The sequence below is a fragment of the Papilio machaon genome, chromosome 9, assembly GCF_912999745.1.
Source record: "Papilio machaon chromosome 9, ilPapMach1.1, whole genome shotgun sequence".
NCBI classification, from domain to species: domain Eukaryota; kingdom Metazoa; phylum Arthropoda; class Insecta; order Lepidoptera; family Papilionidae; genus Papilio; species Papilio machaon.
This window is the reverse complement of record NC_059994.1, coordinates 8,197,734-8,210,622: the sequence shown is the minus strand read 5'-3', so window position 1 is coordinate 8,210,622 and position 12,889 is coordinate 8,197,734. Positions and strand designations below refer to the sequence as shown.

General features: G+C 33.6%; 1 non-coding gene across 1 annotated transcript; it reads right to left on the bottom strand.

Moving 5' to 3' along the window:
* Positions 1–2,514: 2,514 nt before the first annotated feature.
* Trnac-gca lies at positions 2,515–2,586 on the bottom strand. The gene has a single exon. It is a non-coding gene; the product is annotated as a tRNA-Cys (tRNA).
* Between the last annotated feature and the right edge of the window lie 10,303 nt (positions 2,587–12,889).

The window sequence follows — 12,889 nt, the reverse complement described above, 5'->3', positions numbered from 1 at the left end:
TAAAGAATTTCTGGAATGTTAATATTATTATATTCTAGGACAGTTTCTTGATATATATAAAGGATATTTCTAGAACGATGCAGATGTTGTTCTATTCTAGACTATTCCATAAGGATTAACGAGATTTTGTGATCTTTTTAAATCATCATCTTCCGGGCCTTATCCCACTCACGTGGGGTCGGCACACAAGGTATAAACCTTTAAGTTTTGGCTTAAGTTTTTGTAATCTTTTTAACCATTTACATAATAAAACTAAAATTTATCAAACATTATTTATATTTACCCTGCCTTTTAAATATAATATGATGACCACTTAAAACTTTGTCTATTCCGGACATACTTAAAGATAAGTCATAGAGTTATTTGATAACGGATTTATAAAGAAATAAATTTTATATTTACATTATTGAATAATAAAAAGAAAAAAAAAACGTACAGAGATTTATTATTTACTTTTTGAATGTCTGTACCTATTTTAGAATCTAAAATTTAAAGCAAATAACATAAAAATTCAGCCAAGAAAAACTGTGCTTTTTTCCCTACCCTGCTCGAGCATAATTCATTCCTCATTCCACGTATATGATTAATTATAAGCGTTACGTTTAATCTATTAGCTGAATAATTATCTTGGCAGTCGATATCAAAAGCATCAGAGTAATTTCACTAATGCATTGAGAATTGATGTTCCCTATTGTAGAGGTGTTCTAGCTGTCACTTACATAGGGTTGCCAGGTCGCCAAACCTAATAGTCGGACAGACCAGCCAGTTTGGCCGGACATTTGGGTAGAAAGGCCGGACACGACTATCAGTCGAATCTCGTCCACTCTCGGTTGAGAAATATAAAAAGCCTAACAAAAGCCGGACAACCCGGACACCGTTTATTTTGGTCGGACACGCAATCAAAAAGTTTACCTATGTCCGGCTTTATCCTTATTGCTTGTCTGTGTCCTAAATTGTTAACTTTTCAATGTTCAAATCTGGGTATTTAAAGGTCTCTTTCAAGATAAAAAATAATGGTGGTAAAAATTATAACTTAAATAAAATATTGAGTTTTGAGACTTTAATATGGAAACAGACAATAGTCGATGAATTGTTTCTTCAAATATACATCTAGAGTTCACTACATTTTACGTACAGAAATTATTAAAACAATATAAATATTATGGCATCACAGCTGATTCGTACATCGAAATGATAAGAAATCCGATTGCGTAGACAACCAAGAGTATGTCTAGAACTGTGCTCAGAAAATCATGGACGTTATGCTCCGTGAAGTGGCGTTGAAATTGACCTCGAATTCTGCTGTAAGCCTCTGCCATGTAGGCGAAGACAGATCGCATTGTTGTTAACATGATACTAAAAATGGAAAAATTTTACATTAAAAAACACGCCATCTATTGGCAGTTAAAAGAAAATATAACAGCAACTTAATAGATTTTTAAAATAGTACTAATCAAAATTTAAAAATGAATTAAAAAATTTGTTTTTAAACGTGACTTATTTATGATAGGTAATTAACATACAAAAATATTTACTTAGAAAAAAGTAACTAAAGTTTCTACGATAATTAACGATAATTAAAATAAGTTTTTCGTATCAGAGGCATCTAACGGGCAATTAACAAAACTCGGCACTTTTGACAATGCCGCAATGTGTCACGATTTTGTTGAGAGATGGCGGTAGCTGTGTGTTAATTTTAAGTAAACCCAAAACCGGTGATCTTCCATCATAATATCAGCCTCCACTGCTAAACCTGACGCTATACTTTATTATAATTAACATTTACTCCTCACCTAGGGGAACAAGACCAAATAGCCCGATGCTGTGACCGGAACACGGGCATCATCATGGCCAAAGCATAGTACAGTCTTGACGAGTACAAACTGTTATCGGTGGTCAACGTCGACCGCTGGACTGTCGGCACTCTGGAGGTTCAACTTAAATTTAATATTTATATTTATACTGTTTTAAAGCAAAGAATTGAGATTTGACAAGAAGCAGAGAGAGAGAGAAAGTAGATGTTCGGTAGTATCTAGCTTGCTTTCTATATAATTTAAAAAGCTTTAAAAAATTACCTTCGTTTTGTATTAACGCTGATATTTGGGTCCACCTCCCAGCCTTGTATCCAGCAGTCCACCTCGCGACTCAGCAGGCTGTCGTCCGCGGAGAAGTAAGATATGTTTGTCTGCACATGAGAAAAAAACGTACAATATTATGGGCTTCAAATATGAATGATCACACCAAAAAAAAAAATCTTTCAACAATAAAAAACTAAATAAAACATAACCTTTTCGCTTTCTGGTGTACCAACAGAGATCTTCTCTATAGCGTTCAGGTCGACTTCGGTCTTCGGTTGTATGGGACCCTCTGCTTTAGGTTGTTCTTGGCGCATGATAAACGTCGTATCCGTTCTTACGTTGGCCATCATTTAGTACCTTTTTTTTACTCTAAAAGAGAGAAAACCACTGAATCGTAAAAATACACTATTTTCTTAATATGAGTGAAAAAATGTTCAGGGGACACCCGGGTTTGAACCGGGGACCTCTCGATCTGCAGTCGAATGCTCTACCACTGAGCTATATCCCCGTTGGACCAGTTACACTATTCAATTGTTGACACTCAGTAGTAAATCAATGGATCATAAAAGGTTTAAAAACAGTTAAATTTTGTTAAATATTGGTCCACAGTGCAATAAAATATTTCAAATAGTTTTGGCAAACTTTGGCACCATTTTGGCGGCTGTACTTATGCATTAACGGCGCAATTTCATTACTCGATAATTAAGTTATTGTACAGCATTCGTGAAGTCACGCATTCGGGCTAATGGCAAATGAAAATGATTGGCCGATGTAAAGCACGTCGTGCGGGGACTGAGTTGACGACTATAATAAACGGTAAAGAAAGGTAAGAAAACACATCTCACCTTTTTTATTTTATTTATTACCTATTTTTATTTATACATGTTTAATTCTTAATTTACGACGCTGTGTTTTATTTACGCGGATTTTATTTTTGTAGCATTTTATTTATGAATTGAACTTGGTTTATAGTTTTTGACAGATTTGATTGACACCTAAATGTCATCATTTTCTTGAAGTATGAATATTATTCTAATAGCTTAATGGCTTCTGAAGTGATTTTTAAGTATTTAGTTTTATGTTCCAGTTATTAAATTGGTGGTATGCAAACATATACGAAGACAAGCGTGAAGTGGAAGCAATTCCGCTTTTCGTCTGATGAGTGTGGTGCCGGAGACCTAATTTAAGTCCTCTTCCCCTTCCCACCCTTTTCTTATGAGGATAGGATGGGAAGGGTAAATGGATTAGGTGGAAGAGGGGACGCCTAGGAAAGGGAAATAGGTATTCTATTTCTATGCTTCCCCGTCTCCGTTGATTAAAGGTAGGCAAAGCATTAGCATTTGCTGATGTCTATGGGCAACAGTCGGCTCGCCATTTCAGCGAATCCAGGTGGCCGTTTGCTCGTTTGCTTCCTTTTGATATAAATAAATATATGTCATTTGGTACATCTCTAGCCATGTTTAGAAAAGAGTGTTAATTTTAGGGTACGTGAAGTAATTGTTTTAAGGCATCAAACTTGCGTTTTTTTTATTTTTGTACCTAATTATATGAATGGAAAGTACAGTTTACATACAAAGTAAATCGAATGTTAACTTTCGATTAGCGATCTATGTTTCTATCTATCTAAGGGAAGGCAATCTAAAATCATAAGGAATTGTACCGTGACTGACGTTCTACGATGGATTGTTAATTATTAATTTCTTAAAGCCCATGGACACAATTTGTTAATTCGGTAGCCCGTATCAAGTTTGAATATAGAATATTTTTTTTTGTAGAAAATAACATTTATTTCTCTGTCTGTCATTCTTTGTGTGGTCGTTGTAAAAAGGCGCGAACTGTTGGACGCCATTGTCTGAATTCGATTCGAATTTAGAATGTAGACGTCCCGTCGGTTTATTATTCGCGGTTGCCAGTGTGAAAAAAAATATTATTGTCATTTTTAAGTTTTGTTGTTCTGTCGGTGTTCGATAAAGATTTTTTTTTTGTAATTAATTGATACGTTTTCGTGTCAATAATTACCTTAATTATTTTTTTTTAAAAGAAAAAACTTAACGCTTGTAGTTGTTTATGGGAACCGTTTACTTTGCTATTCTAGGAATGTCAGGTGACTACTAGCTCTTTAGCCATTCACTATTAAACAACTTAAATTCTAAGAATTCAAAGCCAAGGTATGACCCAGAATTGTCTTAAAAGTATTTCCTGGCGAAATGTAAACATAATTTAAGAGTGCCAAATGTTAAGACATAAAAATATCATTAACAATATCAAAAACGAGGTGAATGAATGAACGCAATTGTTGAAATGATCGACAAAATTATATGCTTGTTAATGTCATCAAATGCAACAAGATGACTTAATCAGGAACATCCTGGCTAAGGGTAGTACTTGACTAGTGTGATACTAATGTTGCGACCACATCGCAGACATTAAGTGCTTATAGAATGGTCGTAAGTTGCACCTTACTCTGCTTTACTTGCACCCTTGCTTTTGTCTGATAGTTTGTACTGTACTAGAGTCTGCGATCTTGAAGGTACCTTGTCATCATTCAAGCTGTACACCTTTACAAATGTACCAGCTCGCTCGTAACACTATGCTTTGTATACTGGTAACTCTTATATTAACAAAATAGGTTTCTGCATTATGAAAGCGTATGCACGTTTATAAAAAACTAGCTGTCGCTCGCGACTTTATCTGTGCGGAAAAAATGTTGTTGGCTATGTGTTCTTTCAGACTATGTTCTACATCTATACCAAATTTCATCGAAATCTATGCAGCTGTTCCGGAAATACCTTCTTATAAATATCCATACATCCAAACATTCGCATTTATATTATTAGTATGATTGTAGTAAGTAATCTGTCACTTGTTTATTTTATTTGCTTTTCCTCGATGGCTTCTCATGTTACATGTTTTACCTCACCGTTAGTTTCCACTCACGAAACAAAATTGTGTTCCTACGAGATTAAAAAAAATTAACGTTGACAGGCATCATGTTCCAATAAAAGTAGGCGTGAAAAATTGCATTCGATGTGTGGAATTTGCTACTTTTTTTGTATGTATCAATCAATGTTTTTGTTTGCGTTCACACCGCACGCCGCGGTAGTCACTGACCACGCCGCGGGGGATGCCGCACGCCGCACGCTGTGACGTACGGAATGTGTTACAATTTTTTTACATATAGCTACCGAATTTGATTTAGGTCAAAGACAAGCTGTGATTTTAATTGATTTGGCGATCGAGATTGTTTGAAAATTATAAACTTTTCTTTTTACTTTATTATTAAATTATTTTATTAATTTTATTACTACCTTTTACCCGCGACTCCGTCCGCGCGGAATTAAAAAAATGCACACGAGATAAAAAAGTTCCTATGTCCGTCTCCTAGTTCTAAGCTATCTCCCCATCAATTTTCAGCTAAATCAGTTCGATCGATCTTTAGTTATAAATAGTGTAACTAACACGATTTTCTTTTATATATATAGATTGTTAAGTATATAATACGAGTAATATGTAGTAATGTAAGATAAGTTAATGTTGGTATATTTTTTTTTTCTGCAACTTACTTTCCGTGGGTTTCTGAGACCAAAATCGCTATTTAAAATATATTGTTATCTCTGTTTTGTCAAAGCTAATGTCAGGGAAAACAATATGTTTTAACTGAGATTTCGGTCTCAAAAACTCACGGTTAATAAACTAAGGCTGAAATTTATAGTCGGTACTTGGACTTTGCTTAGACATTTGCTTAGCTAATGCTAAGTCACCAAAATCGTTGACTTAGCGAAATCTGACACGTTTCTCGACTACTTTTAAATTCGTATAATATATGCATCCGTAATTGCAGATACGTTGCCTACATATAATCGATGGAGGGACAGAAAGGATATATTTCCCCTTCCTAGGCGTCCACTCCTCCATCAAATCCGCTTTCCCGTCCCATCATTTCCTTATAAGAAAAGGGTGGAATAATGAAGAGGACTAAACTTAGGCCTCAGACACGCCCATTCATCAGACGAAACTAGGAATTACTTCCATTTCCGCCTGTCTTCTGTGCGGTCGTGGTATTTTATCAGGCGAGCCGACCCATTCATGCAAAAGATGTTATTGTTGCTGGTGTTTACCACTGTTCTACGATTTCGAAGGAGTTTACTAATATGCAATTGGCATTATATCAATATGGATTTGTTATTGTTATGGTTGTTTCGAAGTATGTGCGTACTTTGAACCTTTTTTATATATTTTGCATTCACCTGATGACCACTCCGTTTCCAAGGATTTTGTACCTGCCTACTCTTACAAATACTTCTTTCTCCCTTTAAAGGATTTCAATTTTGCTTACGACATGGATTGCTACAATAAAATAAACAAACGAAAACCATATTCTGAATATTTAAGAAGAAATATATTTATTAATATACATATATAATAATTAAGAATATTGTTCAGGCCATGCAGGTTGTTAGTGCTACCCAATTATTCCAATTTGTGTATGTAGGTGGATAGGGAAACGTATAAATTGCGATAGAAGTTGACTCAATTTTCTTGAAACTTTATTTATGATGACGTACAGTGTAGGTTGGCTTAAGCCTGGAAAATATCCACAAACAGTCTACAACAGAAAGGAGAAAATTAGTACAGAGTTAATGAACATTGTCCATACGTATTTTATACGGGGCTCTCTTGAATTCACGTTTAGCTGATATACTCGTAGGTAAAGATCTATGGTGTAAATGTAACAAATATTGGGTTCCAAGCTTGTCCATTTTATCTATTCGAGACAATATCCAATTTGTCCGTTCAATAAAATCCATTCGACAATCTTTGTTAGTTCGTTAGCCAAATCCAAATGAAAGATAAAGTATGGAAAGCCCGTAAGAATACGAGTCCAGGGTAAACGTCAAAGGATAGAATCTTTGTATGTCCAGGTAGATGAACCAAAATCCAGAAGAAATGCATAAAATGGATCTCTAGTAACCTCAACAATAACAAAATTAAATAGGTTATGGGTTTGACGTTGTCATTTACTTTGTCAAGTCAAATAATCTCGTTCCGTTCTACCGTATACCTAACCATAATTTTACAAAAGTGTTAATTTAAAAATGTTAATTTCGTCGTTTTGCTTATAATTTCGCTAGCAAATTATAAATAAATATAATGATTCGATTAAATCAATAAGTTACATGATATATGGATCATGTATTTTAAATATATTTTTTCTAAATACTGAGAAGTACCAAGAAGATATTGTGCAAATAGAAACTTTGTAAAACTCTGTTGCTTAGCAAAATCCCTGTTGCCACCTCGGCTACTTCAAAATGTGCTTAAAGACCTGTTATAATATGCCTAAATATACTATCTTTTTAAAAAGTCCTCCAAGTATTAAATGTGGCCTATTAAAGTGGATCTGCTATACTCGTTGTTATGAATGCCGAACTAAATTATATTAAAAAATATATAATGATTACGTGAATACGTCTCGTGATTTCTTGAATACGTCTCAAATGCATCATGTTCATTTTTAAATTTCATTTATATCTATATAAGTTAATATGGTAATAAAAATAATGATATATGCTAAATGAGAAAAATGTGCTAAATGTCCTAAAATTCTGCCAAATTTTGGATAAAATATGCTAAATTGGCAACACTGACAAAATCTCAGCCCAGAACGACTATAAATTCGAATCTGAGATAACTTTAAGCAAATGCTTAGATGAGTTTGCCATAAGATAAACCTAAGTCAAGTCGGAGCTAAGTCCGAGTACTGACTATAAATTTCAGCCTAAGTAGCGATATGAAAATATGGAACGCTATTACAATGTTTACGAAAAAGATATCCTAAATTTACCAAACGTCATAGCCAAATATTTGTTGAAATATAAAAAAAATAAACCATCCATATGTTGGACCAATAAGTTAACCCTTTATTTGCTAACGAGGGCTCGTTCGGACTTCCATTATAATATTTAATGCTAAACAAACAACGGATTTTACTGTCCTAATGACTTTATTCGGGATTGCATCCATTGTAAGGGGTTAAATGGTTCGGAGACCAAAAAAAATGGACGCCGTTTAATGTTAGGACTACATTCTGCCATAACTTTGATAGCTGTCAATGTTTTTTTTAAATCACCAACGAAATGATGCGGACTTTTGATGGTAACTGATACCACTGATTGTAAGATAGGATAGCTTATATTTTCAACTAAAACTTGGCCAATACTGAATTAGTTCTACTTTGATTTTAAAAGTTTTTCTGTCTGTAAGTTTTCTACATTAAAAGTTTATCAAATCAAAAATATCTCTGAAATGTTATATATATACATAACTAGATGTCACCTGCGACTTCGTCCGTCCGTCCATTTAAAAAACTTAATAGGCGCATGAAAAATAGATAGTAGCTAATTCTCAGACCTATTGAACATGCATATATGTATAATTTCATAAAAATCAGCCAAGTCGTTTCGGTGGAGTATGGTAACTAACATTATGACACGAAAATTTTATATATAATTAATAATCCATCCTTATACAGTCAAAATCTGATATACCGACATTGAAGGGACTACTCATATTGAGTCGTAAAAACCGATAGTTGTAACAACCGGTGACAGGTATTAATAGGAAAGATATGTTTATTCATGTAGGAAATTATACAAACGTATAATATAAAAGAACAATATCATTTTTCCATCATTTTTGTATGCATAAAATCTGTAATTTTAGTTTGTTTGAAACATTTCTGTAGTGCATACACATTTTGTAATTCACATTGGATTTTAATCAGCGTATCGTCACAATTTCCCTGCATGTGGAACTCTTCATTAAAAAGAACAATCTTTCGTAATACACTAACAGCATTAAGACCGTCAATCAAAGTTGGCACTGTAAATTGTTCTTCCGAGTCTTCCTGTTCATTTTCATTTTCCTCTTGAATTTCACGCACAATATCATCCTCCGTAGCTGGTACAATTACAAAAGACCCTAAACTTTGTTTACTTTTACGATAATAGCCATTGACTATTATACTGTGCCAGATGTGGATACTGTTACCTATTCAATTTGTTTACAATACAGCTGAGCCGGTCGTTCTACAGATATAATTCTCCGAAAACATTAACCAAATGTGGTCGCTTAATGCGGTATGTCGTAGTAAACAATGTCGTAAAAACCAATGTTTTCGATAAAGCGATCATATAACATTCAGCCAGGACCTTTGATTTTGGTCACTTTACCCGGTATGTTGTTCTAAACGATGTCGCCATAAACGGTTTTGACTGTATTATGAAGAGGAAAGATTTGTTTGTTTGTGTGTTTGTTCGTTGTTTTTTCGTTTGTGTCGGAATCTCTAAAACTACTGAACCGTTTTGAAAAATTATTTCACTGTTTGGAAGCTACACTATCACCAGGTGACATAGGCTATATTTATTACTAGACTAGCTGTCGCCCACGACACCTTCCGCGTGGATTAAAAAAAAACTTAGTAGTCTATGTATTCTTTCAGACTATGTTCTACACCTTTGCGAAATTTCATCAAGATCCGTTGAGCCGTTGTGCTGATACCTTTAAACAAACATCCATCTAAACATTCGCATTTATAATATTACTATGATACTATAGTATAGTAAATTGAGGATCACTCTAAAGTTATACTTAAAATATTAGATTCTTTCAAAAGTTCATCCAAAATAGTTATAACTATTTTTGATGGATAGAAAATTATCAAAGTATAACTTATACTTACTTAACGCTTATTTATGTAAATTAACTTTGTTTACATAGTCGGCACTTTGATCTTCTGGTGGTGGTTTTTGTTTGTTTTAACCCTTATTTTCGTAAAGGATGGAAACAACCTATTCACTTAATTTCTTCATTATCAAGGATAAAGGTTAAACGGTTTTTAATATTTTATTAAATCATAACTTTTCTCTTATTATATGTGTATAAAAATTGTAGCTTTATATTGCCTTTAAACATAACGGTTAAAAAAGATAATTGTCAAGTGTTATTTAAGAAGTCGTTTACAGTTACTTAAATAGTTTCTTAGAGTAAATTTCTCTTATTAATCTCTGCCATTATACTATATGACTCCCTCAGTGACCTTTTATGAACTCTGAATACGGCATTCGGTCTCTATTAATATGATAGTAGTAATTTGAACAGTAAACAAACTATAACTTGATGGTCCAACACATAAGCTCCTACGAATAATGGCGAATGTGCAAATTGTTAACTTGTTAGGAGGGTTTCAAAGTTTTATCCATATAGGAAAATAGACCACATAGGAATTTTTACTTCAGCAAAAAATAACATTTACTCCTGTCAATGTGAATTTTATTTAGTGCATGTTGTTAACTAAGAGGTAGCTTTTAACACAAAAAAGTAAAAATCATCAATTTGTTACTTTAGCCCTTAGGACCCATCGTATTATTACAGGTGCTAGATGCAATTTGAGTAATTTTAAAGATGAAACAAGTAGGTAATAACAATTAAGAAGCCTGACAACATACGACATATGGAAAGTATCTATAAACAACTAAAAACACACGACAAAAACTTGTAATGTATTAAAAAGGTGTCGTTTTGTAAACTCTCTAAGTCAATGTATCCTCACATATGCCGTTTCCCATCTTATAAAGAACACCCAATATCCTGTTCAAATTCGAATTATCGATATTCGGGGATTGTTCCCGAAATTCGCGTCAAAGCCTACCCCATTTCCTTAGCCCGCACGTGTCCGCGGCGCATGCGACCGTTTTTGCAATACAACAAGCACTACCGACTAATGAATTGTATATCTTTCTTTGTCTATCGTATACTTTTATGATATATTAGAGAGGGAGGTGAAATGCAACAGTTGGTACGGCGTCTGCTGCCACCATATGTTGCTTTGAGGTTTCGAAAATTACCCGCCAGTTGGTGGCAAGATGGCGGACTGTGAACACTGTTTTGTCTATTAATTACACGTTGCGACGTCGCACGTGCTAACAGTTGACTTCTTTAAATGATAAATAAACGATTATTATTACAAATATTTGCCTTATTTAATTTGCAATATTTGCAAGCAGTTCACCTGATTTAAGTGAACTCGACTACAAGATACATTACTTGGAATTGTGGGCAAAAACTTGTTGTAGTTCTGAATTGTATCTTACATCTGATGTCACAGTGTACAATTCATCACATATTTAGCTATTGATGATAAAATTAATCAAAATAATTTTATTTTAAACAATTTAACTAACAATCTATTCATTACAATTTTTCCTTTTTTATCATCTATGCTTAGTAAAAATTGCTTCATAAAGAGATGGGAAGTAGATGTACGGAATGGGTGGAAAAGATTAGTCCGAGATATGGAAGTGTGGAAGAATCTAGTGGAGACCTATGTCGAAGGACAACCTGACAAAGAAACTAGAAGATGAAAAAATTCTTATGTACTTATATTTGTTTATTTTTAAGTGTATGTAAGATAAAAATTAATTTAAGTTAAAAAAAAGTTCTGGTCAGTGAATAAAGGCTTGTCTAAGTTTTATTACGTAGTCCATTTATAAAATTCAAACTTAACAGTTTCTCTAAACTCTAAACGATGCAACCGTTATAATGTTCATCCGTTGTTCGTCGTCGTCCGTTCGTCGTTCATGCAGGCCGTTTTTAAAGTCACAAAAACAAATAGAAATCGTCAATTATAAATCATAATATCAAGTTTTTTACAAAATCGATTTGACCCAATATCCGTTAGGCTTTCAAATTGAAATCATTCAAGTGTAAAATAATATGAGGCTTTATGATTGTCAATTTCTTTATGTTTTTGTGTCTCTATGCTGGAACTATATTAGAACCTAAATTCTTCTTGTGCTATATTTTTAAGTAATGTAGGCCTAGAACGAAAAATTACGAGAGTATTCGTAAACATCAACATCTTAAACGAAATTTGTATGAGACTTGTCGTTACTGTTATCGTACAAATCTTCAACAACTATTCTCGATGGCGCTACGAACACTTTCTCGCATATTTTCAAACTAGGCTCCCTGATCATAGTGGTAAGGTTTTTATGATATTTATAATTTCGAGAATTATTTTGCAAAGTTTACGTACGTTTTACTAAGTTTTTATGATAAGTTTAAAACTAATCATAACAAGCTAAGACATAAACTTTACAAATTACTAATATGAAGTGTCGATAAGCAGTTAATATTATGTTCTTATTAACAAGTTCTATTGTAGTACCAGTGGATTAACCTGCCCCCAGTGGGAGGGGTTGACATATGGCCGGCGCGTGCGCATCGCCTTGCCACCCTTCCTGTGTGTTACGGACCAGGGAGGAAACCAAGTGCTCTTCTTTATATTTTTATTTAATAAATAGACGAAAGCACTAGGTTAAAACTTGACATTAAGTAATAATATGTTCGAAATATAATTTGTAGTAGTTTATTTAGTTTCCATACATGAGTGTTTTTTTTATTCTGAATTTTTCACTAATTGTTGCGGCAACACTGACCCCAGGGTTGTGTGGCCAGTGCGCAACGCATGTCATAGATTAACCTTCTTTCGTTTATTTTTTACTTTTTACTTTTATGTCATTATTCATATAACCATTCTTGTCATTGTCCTTTTTTCTTTGTATTTTGTGCCTATTTGGTTTTCTATATTTTGGCGCTTATGATTGTGGTTTGTAGCGATGGTGTGGATTGTTTGAACATATACAATCTTCTGTTCCTTGAGTTGAAGTTCTTACATTCATAAATTAAAAAATATAAGCAGGATGTTATTATGTACGATTTGATACAAATATGAAATTATAAAAATAATA